At 38.4% G+C, this 20063-nt stretch overlaps 1 pseudogene; it reads right to left on the reverse strand.

The window, feature by feature from the left end:
* Positions 1-3360: 3360 nt before the first annotated feature.
* Positions 3361-3770, reverse strand: LOC100666612 (oligosaccharyltransferase complex subunit OSTC-like; annotated as a pseudogene).
* Between the last annotated feature and the right edge of the window lie 16293 nt (positions 3771-20063).

Below are 20063 nucleotides of genomic sequence, written 5' to 3' on the forward strand. Positions count from 1 at the left end.
CCGGGGTTAGTTCAGATGGGTGGAGCAGCTCCCCGTGCTTGTGCCGTGACCGAGTGTCCCGGCTGGGACGCTGTTCTCCCCGCTCCAATCCCAGTCGCTGCCTCCCGGGGACTTCTCCTACCGGCTGCGTCCCACGCCGCCCGCGCGACCCGGCTGGTCCCCTTCCCGGGGTTAGTTCAGGGGGGTGGAGCAGCTCTGTGCTTGTGCCGTACCTGACTGGTATGCTGCTTCCCCGTATTAGTTCGTTCTCCGTCTCTAAATCTGTGTTTGTTGTTCAGGGTTCGTAGATTGTTATGAATGTGATCAATTCACTTGTTTTTCCGTGTCTTTGTTGTAAGAGGGATCCGAGGTAGCGTCTGCCTAGTCCGCCATCTTGGCTCCACCCACTCTAAGAATAAATTTTTTATATTGATATTCACAAGTATTCCTGGGGTTAAATATTTGTCCTTTGGTCTCTTGATGATCACTTGATACAGTCTCTAGCTAACCTAGGATGTTCTTCAGAGCCCAGTGTTTGTGAATTGGGTTCCAGGTCCCTTCCTCATAGCAGCTCACACTTGCTATTTTCTCTAGAGGAGGTAGCAGTATTCTCTCTTACCTATCAAAACTTTTACTGGGTGTCTTACTTTTCTGAAACCCTTTACAGGACTCTCAGGCAAAGGTGTCTAGGAAAGTGGTTGTGGGACAATGAAAGAAACTCCATGTCTTTTGTTTCATGTTGATTCTTCCCTCATTGTTGGAAGTATATATACTTAAGTGGGCAGTGCAAACGGCCTAACTGAAAGGTTGGCAGTTCAAACCCACCCAGAGGCCTGGCATCTGTTTCTCTCATTATCTAACATAAATATGCTTAACTGGGTGGTGCAAATGGTTAAATGCCAGACTACTAACTGAAAGGTTGGTATTTCAAACTCACCCAGAGGCCTGACATCTGCTTCTGAAAGTCACACCCTTCAAAATCTTATGGAGCAGTTCTACTCTGCACACATGTGGTTGCCATATGTTGAAATCAACTCCATGGCAACTAAAAACAATATATTTAACTACTAACCACCTCTTTCATATAGTAATCAGATTTTCAAATTCTCATAGACACTATAAAATTTTACTATTTCTGATGTATGCCATCTCCTTTTTTTGTTATTACTAAATACTGTAGTTATCCCACTGATATGTAAGTAGGTATAATTTTCTCAAAAGAAAGGATGGTAAACTGCACTTTACACTTTATTTTTTGTTAACCTATTGCCATTCTTAAAGTTATAAAATAACCAGGTCAAAACTGTAATCTTTTGTCACTGAGCTGTGGATGAAAGTGTGAGGATGAGAAAACACTTTCCCATAGCAACTTTCTGACTATGGTGACCTCACTTTCCGGGAATGAATTCTTTTACCATTTGTGATATTGTATTCCCTCCTGATTCTTTCTATCAACTCTGTCATTTACCAGCAGTCAGTGGACTTTTACCCATTTGTTGAAGACATTGCCACTTGGTTCAGAGATTTCTTCTTTATCCCCACTTCTACCAACAATTTATATACACACAAAGCTGATACAAAATCAATGCCTCTCAGAGCATTCCTTGACCTGTACGTAGGTTTCATTTCAGAAACATATTCCAAAGTCATTAGTGTATTATTTATTTTTATAGCATACGATTTTTAATCATTTATAATTTCCTCATCTCCCAAAACTTTAATGTTAACATCTCTCTTATACATCTTGCTCTGACTCTCTCATTTCCCTTTGCTTATCTTCAAGCTTTTCATAAACTCCACTCACATTACTCAAAATCTATCAGGTTGGCTGCTTCATTTCTTTTCTAATTCTGTCAATTTCCATTCCTCCTTATAATCTCCCATTCCTTCTTTTTCCTCCAAAGTCTTACTCTGCAGCAATCCCATGTTGACTTTGTTTTCTCAATACTAAGATACCTGAGCCAGGCTGGTGACCAAACTACAGTGCATCTGGTTCTACTACATTTTGAATTCCACCTTCTTTTGAACCTAATTAACCCTATGGAATTCATCGTCTTCTGTTCCCTGTATAATTTATTTAACTTCCTCGCATCTCTTTTGCCCAACCTCAGGTATATCAGGATGAAGTCTGTACTGAGAAGAGACATTACGTATGCCATGTATATGTCCCTAAAGATAAAAGGCATCCTTTTAAAGATGACTTCCCTCAGCTGCAGACACAATCAGTTATACCTTCTTCTTCTTCCCCTAATTACTCAGCAATATCCCTTTCATAGCAAGCAATAAAATGTAGCTTACTTTCTTTTGTCTGCTTCTTTGTTGCCAGTGATATCTTGAGAACAGAATTTCGATTTATTATTTTGAATCCATTGTATATGATGTAAAAATTGCACATAGTTGGTCCAAGTAATCCTTATGGAAACAATAAATCAATGAAGAATTCTGGTGAAATTATTTGTGTTAATCTCTCATTTTCTGCAATAAATGCATGATTTTTTTGAAGAGGTTTTCTATAATACATTCCTATTTATAGCACATTATGTTATTTCCAGAATTTTATTCACCAGGATTATTTCGTTTTTCTGTCTGCTTTTAAAATATTTAACAGTTTCACTATTAAAAACAGATTTGGTGCTACAATTCAAAGAATTACCCTTTAGTCATCTATTAGCTAAAATTAAAAAGTATATATATATATATATATATATATATATATATATATATATATATATATAAATACATACCTTCTTATTTGAGATTTTTGAAACCTACTATTCCCCTCCCCCCCGAATATTCACTCACAAGAACATATTCGGCTTATGCATTGATTTAAGCCCTAAGTCGAAAGTGAGAAAGAGGGGAACAATGAGATATAGATAAATGTTTTCCTTCCCTCAGAGAATGATAGTGCATCACAATGGGAGTTTTTACTTTTTTAAAAAATAATATAAAAATATAGGCCTCAAGCAAAGACATGTTTTCCTCCCTTGAGCTTAGCATCCTGGAGGGCAAAAAGAGTTCTGGGCACATCTCCTAATGATTTTTCCCTTGTTCATGAATTTGTTTCTTCCTTATTTTGAAGAGAAAGCTCAAAAATGGTAAAACATTGCATACAAGAAAAAAATGTGAAAACCCATAAAGATTCTAATTTTTTTTTTTTTTTTCTTTTAAAGGGTAGTATTGTTCGGGAGTATGAATGATTGGAAAAGATGGAAAACTGAAACTGAAAGATGAAAAGCCTATCAGTTCCATCTCCATAACGATCACTGTTAGTGTTCTCTATGAAAAGAAAAATATTAACTGCCTCTATATCGAGGACCATAGTATTTATGTACACAATCTAACCCATCAGATAGCTCAGCAGCTTCATTCTCATGAATACCGTACCCCCCAAAAAATTCAATAGGACACAGACAAATTCAGTGAATAGAGGAAATCTATTGAGTTTTGGAATATTTGGTGAGTTGGATAGGTCCAGGATTATGAAACCTAAACCCCCCCTCCCATGTTAACAGGAAGCTGGGTGTGAGTCCTTCCACAATATATTGTCCATTTACTCTGTAGGTCAAGAAAGCTACTGGCCTCTGATGCCCATGTTCATCAGTCATAGCGCCAACACATGGAGGTTCCACAATAACGTTATAAAGTATTCCTCCACTGATGAGGAAGTAAGACACCACCACCAGATTGTACACCATCATGGCCAACTGCATGTGCCCCCAGGTCAACTTCTTCAGTTTCAGGCTGGGGCATTCCAGCACTAAGAACAGGACTCAGTACAAAGTCTCCATTTTGGTGGTGGCAAGCACAGCACTTCTAAGAAATATTTTATTGTGTTTTCTGTGAAAGTTTACACAGAAATTTAGGTTTCAGTTTAACAATTTCTACACAAATCATTCAGTGACATAGGTTACATTTTTCACAATGTGTCAACATTCCCATTATTTCTGTTTTGTTTTGTTTCCAGTAATCTAGTTTTCCTGTCCCCTTACCTTCTTGTCCAATTTAAAGTAGTTGTTGACCATTGGCTTCTTATGGATTTTTTTTTTTTTTTAAGAAGCTTAGTACTCATAGGCAATATTCTTTATTTTATGACCCAATCAGTTATTTAGGTAAATCGCCATGGAATTTTGACTTCCACATGCACGTCTTTCCTCTACCGTGTTGAACAGCAACATTCCTGATGGCTGCCATCATAGCCTGGGTCCCTGAGTGACTAAGATGAGGAATCTTTGCCTCCAGCGCCCCTCTGGCTCACCATGAACATATGTCTAGAGTGAAAATAAACCTCTGTTGCTTGAAGCCACAGGGGCTGTGGGGTGGAACCCTAGCCCACTCTGACAGATACACTTGCTCATAGGGTTTTATGAGGATTAAACAAGACAATACATAGAAGAACTTGGAATATTTCTTGGAACTAGTGAAAATTATATGAATTTTCACCAGCTTGGACCTCTTCCTTCAGTACCATCAGTTTCTGATCATATGCTACCTCCTGAAATGGTTGAACATTTACCAACTCTTTTTCGTATAGTGATTCTCTGTATTCCTTCCGTCTTCTTTTGATGCTTCCAGCATCATTTAATATTTTCCCTGTAGAGTCCTTCAATATTGAAACCTGCAGCTTGAATTTTTTCTTCAGTTTTTTCAGCTTGAGAAATGCCAAGTGTGTTCTTCCCTTTTGGTTTTCTAACTCTAGGTCTTTGCAAGTGTCATCACAATACATTGTCTTCTTGAGCCACCCTTTGAAATCTTCTTTTCAGCTCTTTTACTTCATCATTTCTTCTTTTTTCTTTAGCTACTTGATGTTCCAGGAGTAAGTTTCATAGTCTATTCTGATATCTATTTTGGTCTTTTCTTTCTTTCCTATCTTTTTAATGACCGCTAGCTTTCTTCATTCATGATGTTCTTGATGTCTTTCCGCAACTCATCTGGTCTTCAGTCATTAGTGTTCAATGCATCAAATCTATGCTTGAGATGGTCTCTAATTTCAGGTGGAATATACTCAAGGTTGTACTTTGGCTCTCGTGGACTTGCTTTAATTTTCTTCAGCTTCATTTTGGACTTGTGCATGAGCAATTGATAACCTTTTTCACAGTTGGATTCTGGCCTAATTCTGACTGATGATATTGAACTTTTCCTTTGTCTTTTTCCACAGGTGTAGTCGATTTGATTCCTGTGTATTCTATTTGGCAAGGTCCACTTGTATAGTTGCTGTTTATGTTCTTGAACAAAGGTATTTGCAATGAAGAAGTCATTGGTCTTGCAAAATTCTATCATGCAATCTCTGGCATCATTTCTATCACCAATACCATATAATCCAACTATGAATCCTTCTACTTTGTTTCCAAATTCTGCATTCCAAACACCAGTAATTCTTAATGCATCCTGATTGCGTGTTTGATCAATTTCAGACTGCAAAAGTTGGTAAAAAATCTTCAAATTGTTCATCTTTGGCCTTAGTGTTTAGAGTGTAAATTTGAATAATAGTCATATTAACTGGTTTTCTTTGTAGGTGTGTGGATATTATCCTATCACTGACAGCATTGTACTTCAGGAAAGATTTTGAAACATTTTTTCTGGTGATGAATGCAAAGCCATTCCTCTTCAAGTTGTCATTTCCAGCACAGCAGAACATATGATTGTCTGATTCAAATGGTCAGTAGCAGTCCATTTCAGCTCACTAATGCCTAGGATATCTATGTTCATGCATTCCATTTCATTTTGACCTATTTCAAGTTTTATGAGAAGACCATTCTTCCTGGGAAGACCAATTGTTCCTCTCAAGACTGAGTTATTTCACATGGAAATCCATGGAACTTGTGACAGTTAGTTGGCAACCCTGTCTCCTAAGAAAAACATGATAAGAAAATAAATTGCATAGAGTAGAGCAAATGGAACCTTATTAGTGTTTAATACTGGGCTTTTAGGAAAGGATACTCAGGCTCCTATTGTTTTAATTGAGACATTTTGGAAAGGTCTCAAAGGACCGTAGAATCTTATAGACGATCAGACCACAAAATAAAGGAAATGTTAAGCTCTGATGACTCAGTAATCCAGAGTGTGAAGTTGCTTGTGAGGACATAATCAAGCCTCAGAGTTGCAGACAAATGATCAGTTCCATAGGACAGATCTAGATGTTACTCCATATGAATGATGATTTTTCCTATATTTAATTTTGGATGTCTTTCTGAAAGTGAAGATTTCAAAAGCAGTGTTAAGTCTCGACTTGGTAAAATAAATGATCCAACATTTTTAGAGATGGAGTCCAGTAGAAAAGATGTGAAGATGCTCCTGATGATTTTAGTACATGCACATGTCATTCATCTCTCCCTACTGGAAGGGAAGCAGGAATTATTCCTTTATATATTAACAATCAGAGATTTATGCTGTGAATGGAATTCAGGGTCATTTCATAAGAAGACAACCTTTTTTTTCCCCATTTTTTGAGGTGACCCCAGAACTTCCCGAGGGTCCTCCCCCGGGTGCTTTTTTTCCCTTCTTCATTAAAGAAACTGATTTCCTAACAAGCATTGGATTTTTACCATGTTTGTAAACCTTACAACTAGACATGAACCAGTTACATGGTTAATTTAGCCTTTGATAAGCCAACTTCATGATGCAGAACCACAGCAAGATGATGTTTGGTGCCCTCCTAAAATAAATGAGCCTGCTTAAGAAGTATTCTCAGTTATTATACAATTGCTAATAAGGGAGCTCTCCCTTCTTATTGCTGAGCTGTGTTACTGTCTATGGATATACCACAGTTTTTTTTTTTTTTTAATACACTTTCCTGACAATGAACAATACCTGGGAAGTTCTCAGTTTTGTTTGTTCATTTTCTTCTTTATTGTGCTTTAACTGTAAGCTTACAAATCAAGTCAGTCAAAACCTTATATACGCCTTACTATGTACTCCTAGCTGCTCTCTGCCTAAGGAGACAGCACACTCCTACTCTCCACCCTGTATTCCCCATGTCTATTCAACCAGCTCCTGTCCCCTCTACCTTCTCATCTTGCCTCCAGACAGGCGCTGCCCACATAGTCTCATGTGTCTACTTGAGCCAACAAGCTTACTCCTCACCAGTATCATTTTTTGTCTTATACTCCAGTCTAATCCCTTTCTGAAGAGTTGGCTTTGGGAATGGTGCCAGTCTTGGGCTAGCAGAAGGTCCAGGGACAATGACCTAGGGGGTCTCTCTAGTTTCAGTCAGACCATTAAGTCTGTTTTTTTTTTTTAACGAGAACTTGAGGCCTGCATCCCACGATTCTCCTGCTCATTGGGGATTCTCTATTGTGTTCCCTGTCAGGGCAGTCATATGTTGTAGCTGGGCACCATCTAGCATTTCTGGACTCAGGCTGGTGTAGTCTCTGGTTTATGTGGCCCTTTCTGTCTCTTGGCCCCATATTGGCCACGTGGCTTTGGTGTTCTTCATTCTCATTTGCTCCAGGTGGGCTGAGACCAATCATGCATCATAGATGGCTGCTTGCTAGCATTTAAGAACTCAGACGCAGAGGTGGAGCCAAGATGGCGGAATACACAGACGCTTCCAGTGAGCCCTCTTTACAACAAAGACCCAAAAAAACAAGTGAAATGAGTTCATTTATGACAAGCTAGGAGCCCTGAACATCAGAGGCAAGCTTAGAAAACGAGCTGAGGGGCAGGGGAAGGAAGAGATGGTTCAAAAGTGGAGATGAGTTACCAGACCTGAATCACAGGGAGCCCGCAGGCACCATTCCATTCCCGGGAGTGGCAGTGGAAGGCTGGTACTAGCGTTGGGCCGCAGTTTCCTCAGGGAGAGTCAGCCAGCAACACAGCCTACTCACATCTCTGGAACCAGAGAAGAACGGCACTCTCAGCAAAAGCTAAGTACTTGTGTATATTTTACAGCCTCCCACCGCTTCCAAGCAGGCTTCAGTGGCTGAATTCCCTGGGCCTGAGATAGGCACTGCTGAGCACCTAGAGCCATCCTCCCTGCCTTGCTGATAAATTTTCAACTAGGGGAAAAGATAATTTGCCAGCTACACTAACCGGAGAAGCTCAGGACAGAAGTGGCTACTGTCCAGGCATAAACAGTCCATGGTCTTTGAGCACCTTTCCCCTCTGCATGGACCTGTGTGTGCCTATTTCAGGAGGATAGGCCTTTGTTGGCAGACTCCAACCCTTTCAGCTGTGTGGCAGAGAGGTGGGTGATTGATGTTTGACATTGCTTTGCCTGTTAAAGAAGGTCCTCACCTACCCACATCAGTGGCCTAATGACTGGTAGCTCCACTCAGGTCACCCAGCCACCCACAACAGAGGTATAAGGGTAACTGGTACCTCCCAGTCCTTACAACCAAAAACATTGGGTGCCTATGGTCTGTCTGCAGAACCCGCCCACCTGTACACTCTAGGGAACAGGGACATGCTTTTGTCAGAGACACATGGGGGATGATCCTCTGCCCCCTGCCTTGTTCAGAGGGTGACCCCCTGCTGCAACCAGATACCAGTACCTACAGCAATCACTCCTACACCTCTATGACTATAGGACAGAGCCTGTACCACACACTTGATGATCAGCTACCTGTACACCTAAGCTGAATTCATACAAGAAAAGTGAATGGACTCCTAGACTGATACACCTGATAATAGCTCTAATCTTCTGAGGACAGGACATCAGAGCTCCAAAGTCAAAATTAATCAAGCTAGCTCACTCAAGCAACCCATTTGGGCATATCAAAACAAAACAAAGCAAGAAGCTAGGAGACAGTAAGCAAACATAAAATAAACTAATACAATAATTTATAGATGGCTCAGAGACAACAGTCAGTATAAAGTCACGTAAACAAACAGACCGTGATCATCTCAAAAAACTATCAAAATGAAGAATCCAGGGGCCTTCTAGATGAAAGTGCCTTCCTGGGATTACCAGAGAAAGAACACAAAAGATTAATATGCAGAACCATTCAAGGCATTAGGAAGGAAATGAGGCAATATGCAGAACAAGGCAAGGAACACAAAGATAAAGCAACTCAAGAAATCAAAAAGATTATTCAGGAACATAATGAAAAATTTAATAAGCTGGAAAAATCCATAGACAGACAACAATCAGAAATTTCGAAGATTAACAATAAAATTACAGAAGTAGACAACTCAATAGAAAGTCAAAGAAGCAGATTTGAGCAAGTAGAAGGCATAATTTCTGAACTTGAAGATAAATCACTTGGCATTAATATATTTGAAGAAAAATCAGATAAAAGAGTTAAAAAAAAAAAAAAAGAATCATGCGGGACTCTATCAAGAGAAATAAACTATGAGTGATCGGAGTACCAGAACAGGGAGGGATAACAGAAAATACAGAGAGAATTGTTGAAGATTTGTTGGCAGAAAACTTCCCTGATATTGCCAAAGATGAGAAGATACCTATCCAAGATGCTCATCAAACTCCACATAACGTAGATGTTAAAAGAAAGTCACCAAGTCATATTATAATCAATCTTGCTAAAACCAAAGATAAAGAGACAATTTTAAGAGCAGCTAGGGATTAATGAAAATTAACCTACAAAGGAGAGCCAATAAGAATAGGCTCAGATTACTCGGCAGAAACCCCGCAGGCAAGAAGGCAATGGGAAGACTTATATTAAAAATTGAAGGAAAAAAATGCCAACCAAGAATCATATATCCAGCAAAACTTTCTCTCAAATATGAAGGTGAAATTAGGACATTTCCAGATAAACACAAATTTAGGGAATTTGTAAAAGCCAAACCAAAACTGCAGGAAATACTAAAGGGAGTTCTTTGGATAGAAAATCAGTAATATCAGGTATCAACCCAAGACTAGTACGCTGGGGAGAGCAATCAGAAGTTAACCCAGACAGAAAAATCAAAACAATAAATCAAGATTTAAAAAGCACTCAAAATAGGGTAACAGCGATGTTATTACAAAAAACAACATTAAAACAATAAAGAAGAAATGTAGTCATAGATCTTCTATACAAAGAGGAAGATAAGGTGATAAAAAGAAATAAAACTTAGGTTTAAATTTAGAAAAGTAGGGGTAAATGATAAGGTAATCACAAAGGAGAAAAACAATCCTACACATCAGAAGAAAAAAAAAGAGACTCAGCAGAAACAAAATCAACAACGAATATGAGGAAATGACAATATATAATCTACTCAGCACATAAAATTATGTGGGAAAAAGAAACTGTCAACAACACACAAAAAAAGCATTAAAATGATAGCACTAAATTATTACCTATTCATAATTTTGCTGAGTGTAAATGGACTAAATGCATCAATAAAGAGACATACAGTGTCAGAATGGATTAAAAAACAAGATCCCTCTATATGCTGCCTACAAGAGACATACCTTAGACTTAGAGACACAAACAAACTAAAACTCAAAGGATGGAAAAAATATATTAAGCAAACAGCAATCAAAAAAGAGCAGGAGTGGCAACATTAATTTCTGACAAAATAGACTTTAAAGTTAAAACCATCATAAAGGATAAGGAAGTACACTATATTATGATGAAAGGGACAATATACCAAGAAGATATAATCATATTAAATATTTATGCACCCAGTGACAGGGCTGCAAGATACATAAACTCTAAAAGCTATGAAAAATGAGATAGACAGCTCCACAATAATAGAAGGAGACTTCAACACACCACTTTCAGTGAAGGACAGGACATCCAGAAAGAAGCTCAATAAGGACACAGAACATTTAAATGCCACAATTAACCCACTTGGCTTCATAGACATATACAGACCACTCCACCCAACAGCAACCAAGTTTACTTTCTTTTCTAGTGCACACGGAACATTCTCTAGAATAGACCACATATTAGGTCACAAAGCAACCCTCAGCAGAATCCAAAACATTGAAATATTAGAAAGCATCTTCTCTGACCATAAGGCCATACGAATGGAAATCAATAACAGAAAAAGCAGGGAAAAGAAATCAAACACTTGGAAACTGAACAGTACCCTGATCAAAAGAATGGATTATAGAAGACATTAAGGATGGAATAAAGAAATTCATAGAATCCTATGAAATTGAAAACACTTCGTATCAGAACGTTTGTGACACAGGAAAAGCAGTGCTCAGAGGTCAGTTTATACCAATAAATGCACTCATACAAAAAGAAGAAAGAGGTAAAATCAAAGAATTATCCCTACAACTTGAACATATAGAAAGAGAGCAACAAAAGAAACCCTCAGGCACGAGAAGAAAACAAATAATAAAAATTAGAGCAAAACTAAATGAAATAGAAGACAGAAATACAATTGATAGCATTAACAAGACCAAAAGCTGGTTCTTTGAAAAAATCAACGAAGTTGATAAACCATTAGCCAAACTGAAAAAAAAAAAAAGGAGAGGAAGCAAATAATCTGAATAAGAAATGAGATGGGCGATATTACAAAAGACCAAACTGAAATTAAACATATTACTATGAAAAATTATACTTTAACAAATTTGAAAACCTAGAAGAAATGGATAAATTCCTAGAAACACACTACATACCCAAACTAACACAAACAGAGGTAGAACAACTAAAAAGACCCAAAACAAAAGAAGAGATAGAAAAGGTAATCCAAAAACTCCCAACAACAACAACAAAAAAAACCCTGGCCTGGATGGTTTCATTGCAGTGTTCTACCAAATCTTCAGAGAAGAGTTAACACCACTACTACTAAAGGTATTTCAGAGCATAGAAAAGGATGGAATACTCCCAAACTCATTTTATGACACCAGCATATCCCTGTTACCAAAACCAGGTAAAGTCACCACAAAAAAAGAAAATTACAACCCTGTATCCCTCATGAACTTAGATGCAAAAACCCTCAACAAAATTTTAGCCAATAGAATTCAACAACATATCAAAAAAAAATTCACCATGACCAAGTGGTACTCATATCAGGTATGAAAAATAATTAATGTAATCCATCACATAAATAAAAGACAAGAACCACATGATCTTATCAACTGATGCAGAAAAGGCATTTGACAAAGTTCAACACACATTCATGATAAAAACTCTCAGCAGAATAGGAATAGAAGGAAAATTCCTCAACATAATAAAAGGCATTTATACAAAGCCAACAGCCAACGTCATCCTTAATGGAGTCTGAAAGCATTCCCCTTGAGATCAGGAATTAGACAAGGGTGGCCTTTATCACTGCTCTTATTCAACATTGTGCTGGAGGTTCTAGCCAGAGCAATTAGACAAGATAAAGAAATAAAGGGCATCCAGATTGGGAAGGAAGAAGTAAAAGTGCCTCTATTTGCAGAAGACATGATCTTATACACAGAAAAACCTAAAGAATCCTCAAACTACTGAAATTAATAGAAGAGTTTGACAGAGTATCGGAATACAAGACAAACATACAAAAATCATTTGGATTCCTCTCCATCAACAGAAAGAACATCGGAGAGGAAATCACCAAATCAATAATATTTACAGTACCCCCAGAAGATAAAATACTTAGAAATAAATCTTAGAGATGTACAAGACTTATACAAAGAAAACCACAAAACACTTCTGCAAGAAGCCTCAAGAGACCTATATAAGTGGAAAAACATACCATGCTCATGGTTAGAGTCAACATTTTAAAAATATCTATTCTACCAAAAACGATCTATAGATTTAATGCAATTCCGATCCAAATTCCAGCTATGTTTTTTAATGAAACAGAGAAACAAATCACCAACTTCATATGGAAGGGAAAGAGGCCCCAGATAAGTAAAGCATTACTGAAAAAGAAGAACAAAGTGGGAGGCCTCACTGTACATGATTTTAGAACCTATTATACCTCCACAGTAGTCAAAACAGCCTGGTACTGGTACAACAACAAATACATAAACCAATGAAACAGAAGTGAGAGTCCAGACATAAATTCATCCACATATGAGCAGTTGATATTTGACAAAGGCCCCAAAACAGTTAAATGGGGAAAAGACAGTCTTTTTAATAAATGGTGCTGGCATTCCTGGATATCCATCTGCAAAAAAATGAAACAAGACCCATATCTCACACCATGCACAAAAATGGGCTCAAAATGGACCAAAGACCTAAATATAAAATCTAAAATGATAAAGATCATGGAAGAAAAAATAGGGACAAAGTCAGGAGTCCTAATACATGGCATAAAGAGTATACAAAACATTATTAACAATGCAGAAGAGAAACTAGATAACTGGGAGCTCCTAAAAATCAAACACCTATGCTCATCCAAAGACTTCACCAAAAGTTTGAAAAGATTAGCTACAGACTGGGAAAAACCTTTTAGATATGAGTTTTACAATCAGTGCCTGATCTCTAAATTCTACATGATACTGCAAAAACGCAACTACAAAAAGACAAATAACCCAATTAAATTATGGGCAAAAGATACGAACGGATACTTCACTAAGAAGACATTCAGGTAGCTAACAGATACATGAGAAAATGCTCACGATCATCAGCCATTAAAAACCAAAAACCAAAGCCAGTGCTGTCAAGTTTATTCCGACTCATAGCCGCCCTAGAGAACAGAGTAGAACTGGCCCATGGAGTTTCCAAGGAGCGCCTGGCAGATTCTAACTGCCCACCCTTTGGTTAGCAGCCGTAGCACTTAACCACTATGCCACCAGGGTTTCCGGCTAGCCTTTAGAGAAATGCAAATCAAAACTACAATGAGATTTGGTCTCACTCCAACAATGCTGGCATTAATCAAAAAACACAAAACAATAAATGTTGGAGAGGCTGTGGAGAGATTGGAACACTTTTACATTGCTGGTGGGAATGTAAAATGGTACAACCATTTTTGAAATTGATTTGGCACTTCCTTAAAAGGCTAGAAAGAGAACTACCATATGATCCAGCAAAACCACTCCTTGGAATATATCCTAGAGAAATAAGAGCCTTTACATGAACAGATATATGCAAACCCATGTTCACTGAAGCACTGTTTACACTAGCAGAAAGATGGATGCAACCAAGGTGCCCATCAACAGATGAATAGATAAATAAATAATGGTATATTCACACAATGGAATACTATGCATGGATAAAGAACAGTGAGGAATCTGTGAAACATTTCATAACGTGGAGGAATCTGGAAAGCATTATGCTGAGTGAAATTAGTCAGTTGCAAAAGGACAAATATTGTATAAGACCACAATTATAAGAATTGAGAAATAGTTTAAACAGAGAAGAAAATGTTCCTTGATGGTTACGTGACGGGGGAGGGAGGCAAGGTGGGACAGGGGGATTCACTAATTAGTAGTAGATAAGAACTACTTTAGGTGACAGGAAAGACAACACACAATACAGGCAAGGTCAGCACAACTGGATTAAACCAAAAGCAAAGAAGACTCGTGAATAAACTGAATCCTTTGAAGGCCAGCATAGACGGGGCAGGAGATTGGGGACCACGGTTTCAGGGGAGATCTAAGTCAATTGGCATAATAAAATCTATTAAGAAAACATTCTGCATCCCACTTTGGAGAGTGGCATCTGCAGTCTTAAACACTAGCAAGCGGCCACCTAAGATGCATCAATTGGTTTCAACCCACCTGGATCAAAGGAAAATGAAGAACACCAAGGACACAAGGTTAATTATGAGCCCAAGAGACAGAAAGGGCTACATAAACCAGAGACTACATCATCCTGAGACCAGAAGAACTAGATGGTGCCCAGCTACAACTGATGACTGCCCTGACAGGGAACACAACAGAGAACCCAGCAGGAGAGCAGCGGGATGCAGACCCCAAATTCTCATAAAAAGACAAGACTTAATGGTCTGACTGAGACTAGAAGGACCCCAGTGGTCACGGTCCCCAGACCTTCTGTTGACCTAGGACAGGAACCATTCCCAAAGCCAACTCTTCAGACAGGGATTGGACTGGACAATGGGATGGAGAAGGATGCTGGTAAGGAGTGAGCTTCTTGGATCAGGTGGACACTTGAGACTATGTTGGCATCCCCTGCCTTGAGGGGAGATGAGAGGGTAGAGGGGGTTAGAAGCTGAGGAAATGGACAGGAAAAGAGAGAGTGGAAGGAGGCAGTGGGCTGTCTTATTAAGGGGGAGCATAATTGGGAGTACGTAGCAAGGCATATATAAGTTTTTGTGTGAGAGACTGACTTGATTTGTAAACTTTGGCTTGAAGCACAATAAAAATTAAAAAAAAAAAGACCCCAGATGCCACTCATCAAAGCAGCATGCAGAATGTTTTCCTAAAACAGTTTGTTATGTCAATTGACCTAGATGTCCCCTGAAACCATGGTCCCAAGACCCCCATCCCTGCTACTCTGGCCTTTGAAGAGTTTGTTTGTATTCAGGAAACTTCCTTGCTTTTGGTTTTGTCCAGCTGTGCTGACCTCTCCTGTACTGTGTGTTGTCTTTCCCTCCACCTAAAATAGCTTTTGTCTACTATCTAATTAGTGAATGCCCCTCCCCCTCCCCCACACTCCTAACCATTAAAGAATAATCTCTTCTGCTTTTAATCTTTTTCTAGAGTTCATATAATAGTGGTCTCATACAATATATGCTCTTTTGCAACTGACTAATTTCACTCAGCATAATGTCTTCCACATCCCTCCATGATATGAGATGTTTCATGGATTCATTGTTGTTCTTAATGGTTGCATAGTATTCCATTACGTGAATATGCCATAATTTATCTATCCATTCATCCATTGATGAGCACCTTGATTGCTTCCAGTTTTTTGTTATTATAAACAGTGCTGCAGTGAACATGAGTGTGCATATATCTGTTCCTGTGAAGGCTCTTATTTCTCTAGAAGGTATTCCAAAGAGTGGGATTGCTGGATTCTGTGATAGTTCTATTTCTAGCCTTTTAAAGAACCAACAAATTTATTATCAAAGTGGTTGTATCATTTTACATTACCACCAGCACTGTATAAGTGTTCCAGTCTCTCCACAGCCTCTCCAACATTTATTATTTTGTGTTTTTTGGATTAATGCCAGCCTTGTTGGCATGAGATGGTATCTTTTTGTAGTTTTGATTTTGATTTCTCTAATGGCTAATGATTGTGAGCATTTCCTCATGTATCTGTTAGCTGCTGAATGTCTTCTTTGATGAAATTTCTGTTTATATCCTTTGCCCATTTTTAATTGGGTTATTCGTCTTTTTGTTGTTGAGTTTTTGCAGTACCATGTAGATTTTACAGATCAGACACTGACCGGAAGTGTCATAGTTAAAACTTTTTCCCCGTCTGTAGGTAATCTTTTTACTCTTTTGGTGAAGTCTTTGGAGGAGAATAAGTGATTGATTTTTAGGAGCTCCCAGGTATCTAGTTTCTCTTCTGTTGTTTGAGCATCATTAGTAATGTTTTATATACTGTTTATGCCATGAATTAGAGCTCCTAGCCATGTCCTTATTTTTTCTTCCATGATCGTTTTAGTTTTACTTTTTACATATAGGTCATTGATCCATTTTGAGTTCTTTTTTGTGCATGGTGTGAGGTATGGGTCTTGTTTCATTTTTTTTGCAGATGGATATCCAGTTATGCCAGCACCATTTATTAAAGAGACTGTCTATTCTGCATTTAACTGACTTTGGGCCTTTATCAAGTATCAGCTGTAGATATATATATGGATTTCTGTCTGGATTCTCAATTCTGTTCCATTGGTCTATGTGTCTGTTGTTGTACCAGTACCAGGCTGTTTTGACTACTGTGGAGGTATAATAGGTTCTAAAATCATGTACAGTGAGGCCTCCCACTTTGTTCTTCTTTTTCAGTAATGCTTTACTTATCTGGGGCCTCTTTCCCTTCCATATGAAGTTGGTGATTTGTTTCTCCATCTCATTGAAAAACGTCGTTGGAATTTGGTTCAGAATTGGATTGTATCTATAGATTGCATTTGGTAGAATAAATATTTTTACAATGTTGAGTCTTCCTATCCATGAGCAAGGTATGTTTTTCCACTTACATATGTCTCTTTTGGTTTTTTGCAGTAGTGTCTTTTAGTTTTCTTTGTATAGATCTTTGACATCTCTGGTTAGATTTATTCCTAAGTACTTTATCTTTCTTTGGGGCTATTGTAAATGGTATTGATTTGGTGATTTCCTCTTCCATGTTCTCTTTGTTGGTGGAGAGGAATCCAACTGATTTTTTGTATATTTATCCTGTATCCCGATAGTCTGCTGAACTCTTCTATTAGTTTCAGTAGTTTTCTTCAGGATTGTTTAGGGTTTTCTGTGTATAAGATCAAGTCATCTGTAAATAGAGATAATTTTACTTCTTCCTTACCAATATGGATGCCCTTTATTTCTTTATCTAGACTAATTGCTCTGGCTAGAACCTCCAGCACAATGTTGAATAAGAGTGGTGATGAAGAGCATCCTTTTCTGGGTCCCAATCTCAGGGGGAATGTTTTCAGACTCCATTAAGGATGATGTTGGCCATTGGCTGTGTATAAATGCCCTTTATTATGTTGAAGAATTTTCCTTCTATTCCTATTTTGCTGAGAGTATTTATCATGTGTGTGGAACTTTGTCAAATGCCTTTTCTGCATCAATTGATAAGATCATGTGGTTCTTGTCTTTTCTTTTATTTGTGTGATGGATTACATTAATTATTTTTCTAATGTTCAACCATCCCTGCATACCTGATATGAATACAACTTGGTCATGGTGAATTATTTTTTTAATATGTTGTTGAACTCTATTGGCTAAAATTTTGTTGAGGATTTTTGCATCTAAGTTCACGAGAGATATAGGTCTGTGATATTCTTTTTCTGTGGTGTCTTTACCTGGTTTTGGTATCAGGGATACGCTGGCTTCATAGAATGAGATTGGGAGCTTTCCATCCATTTCCATGCTCTGAAATACCTTTAGTAGTATTGGTGTCTGTCACATGTCTGTCAGTTTGTCATACTGTGGGGGCTTGTGTGTTGCTGTGATGCTAGAGGCTATGCCACCGGTATTCAGATACCAGGAGGGTCACCCATGGATGGCAGGGTTCAGCTCAGCTTCCAGACTAAGACAAACTAGGAAGAAGGACCCGGCAGTCTACTTCTGAAAAGCATTAGCCAGTGAAAACCTTATGAATAGCAGCAGAATATTGTCTGATATAGTGCTGGAAGATGAGCCCCCCAGGTTGGAAAGCACTCAAAAGATAACTGGGGAAGACCTGCCTCCTCAAAGTAGAGTTGACCTTAGTTACGTGGATGGAGTAAAGCTTCTGGGACCTTCATTTGTTGGTGTGGCACGATTCAAAATGAGAAGAAACAGCTGCAAACATCCATTAATAATCAGAACATGGAATGTACAAAGTCTGAATCTAAGAAAATTGGAAATCATCAAAAATGAAATGGGACGCATAAACATCGATATCCTAGGCATTAGTGAGCTGAAATGAACTGGTATTGGCCATTTTGAATTGGACAATCATACAGTCTACTATGCTGGGAATGACAACTTGAAGAGGAATGGTGTTGCATTCATCGTCAAAAAGAATGTTTCAAGATCTATCCTGAAATACAACACTGTCAGTGATAGGATAATATCCATACACCAACAAGGAAGACCAGTTAATATGACTATTATTCAAATTTACAAACCAACCACTAGGGCCAAAGATAAAGAAATAGAAGATTTTTATCAGCTGCTGCAGTCTGAAATGGATGGAACATGCAATCAAGATGCATTGATAATTACTGGTGATTGGAATGCAAAAGTTGGAAACGAAGAAGGATCAGTAGTTGGAAAATATGACCTTGGTGAAAGAAACAATGCCAGAGATAGAATGATAGAATTTTGCAAGACCAATGACTTCTTCATTGCAAATACCTTCTTTCACCAACATAAATGGCAACTATACACATGGATCTTGCCAGATGGAAAGAGACGATGGAAAAGCTCAATATCATTAGTCAGAACAAGGCCAGGGGCCGACTGTGGAATGGACCATCAATTGCTCATATGCAAGTTCAAGCTGAAACTGAAGAAAATTAGAGCAAGTCCACAAGAGCCAAAATATGACCTTGAGTATATCTCACCTGAATTTAGAGACCATCTGAAGAATAGATTTGACACACTGAACACTAGTGACCGTAGGCCAGATGAGTTGTGGAATGACATCAAGGACATCATCCATGAAGAAAGCAAGAGGTCACTGAAAAGACAGGAAAGAAAGAAAAGACCAAGATGGGTGGCAGAGGATACTCTGGAACTTGCTCTTGAGCGTCGAGCAGCTAAAGGAACAGGAAGAATTGATGAAGTAAAAGAACTGAACAGAAGATTTCAAAGGTGGCTCGAGGAGACAAAGTAAAGTACTATGACATGTGCGAAGAGCTGGAGATTGAAAACCAAAAGGGAAGAACACACTTGGTATTTCTCAAGCTGAAAGAACTGAAGAAAAAAATCAAGCCTCGAGTTCCAATAGTGAAGGATTCCATGGGGAAAATATTAAACGATGCAGGAAGCATCAAAAGAAGATGAAAGGAATACACAGTCATTATACCAAAAAAAATTAGTCCATGTTCAACCATTTCAAGAGGTTGCATATGATCAGGAACTGATGATACTGAAGGAAGAAGTCCAAGTTGCTCTGAAGCCATTGGTTAAAAACAAGGCTCCAGGAACTGATTCTTTTTTTAGGAACTGATGGAATATCAATTGAGATGTTTCAACAAACAGATGCAGCCCTGGAGGTGCTCACTCGACTATGCCAAGAAATATGGAAGACAGCTTCCTGGCCAACTGACTGGAAGAGATCCATATATATGCCTATTCCCAAGAAAGGCAATCCAACCAAATGTGGAAATTATAGAACAATATCATTAATAACACATGCAAGCAAAATTTTGCTGAAGATCTTTCAACAATGGCTGCAGCAGTATATCGACAGGGAACTGCCAGAAATTCAGGCCAGTTTCAGATGTCCGATGGATCCTGGCTGAAAGCAGAGAATACCAGAAGGATGTTTACCTGTGTTTTATTGACTATGCAAAGGCTTTCTACTGTGTGGATCGTAACAAACTATGCATAACGCTGCAAAGAATGGGAATTCCAGAACACTTAATTGTGCTCATGTGGAACCTTTACATAGATCAAGAGGCAGTTGTTTGGACAGAACAAGAGGGTA

Source organism: Loxodonta africana, chromosome 8 (assembly GCF_030014295.1).
Source record: "Loxodonta africana isolate mLoxAfr1 chromosome 8, mLoxAfr1.hap2, whole genome shotgun sequence".
NCBI lineage: Eukaryota > Metazoa > Chordata > Mammalia > Proboscidea > Elephantidae > Loxodonta > Loxodonta africana.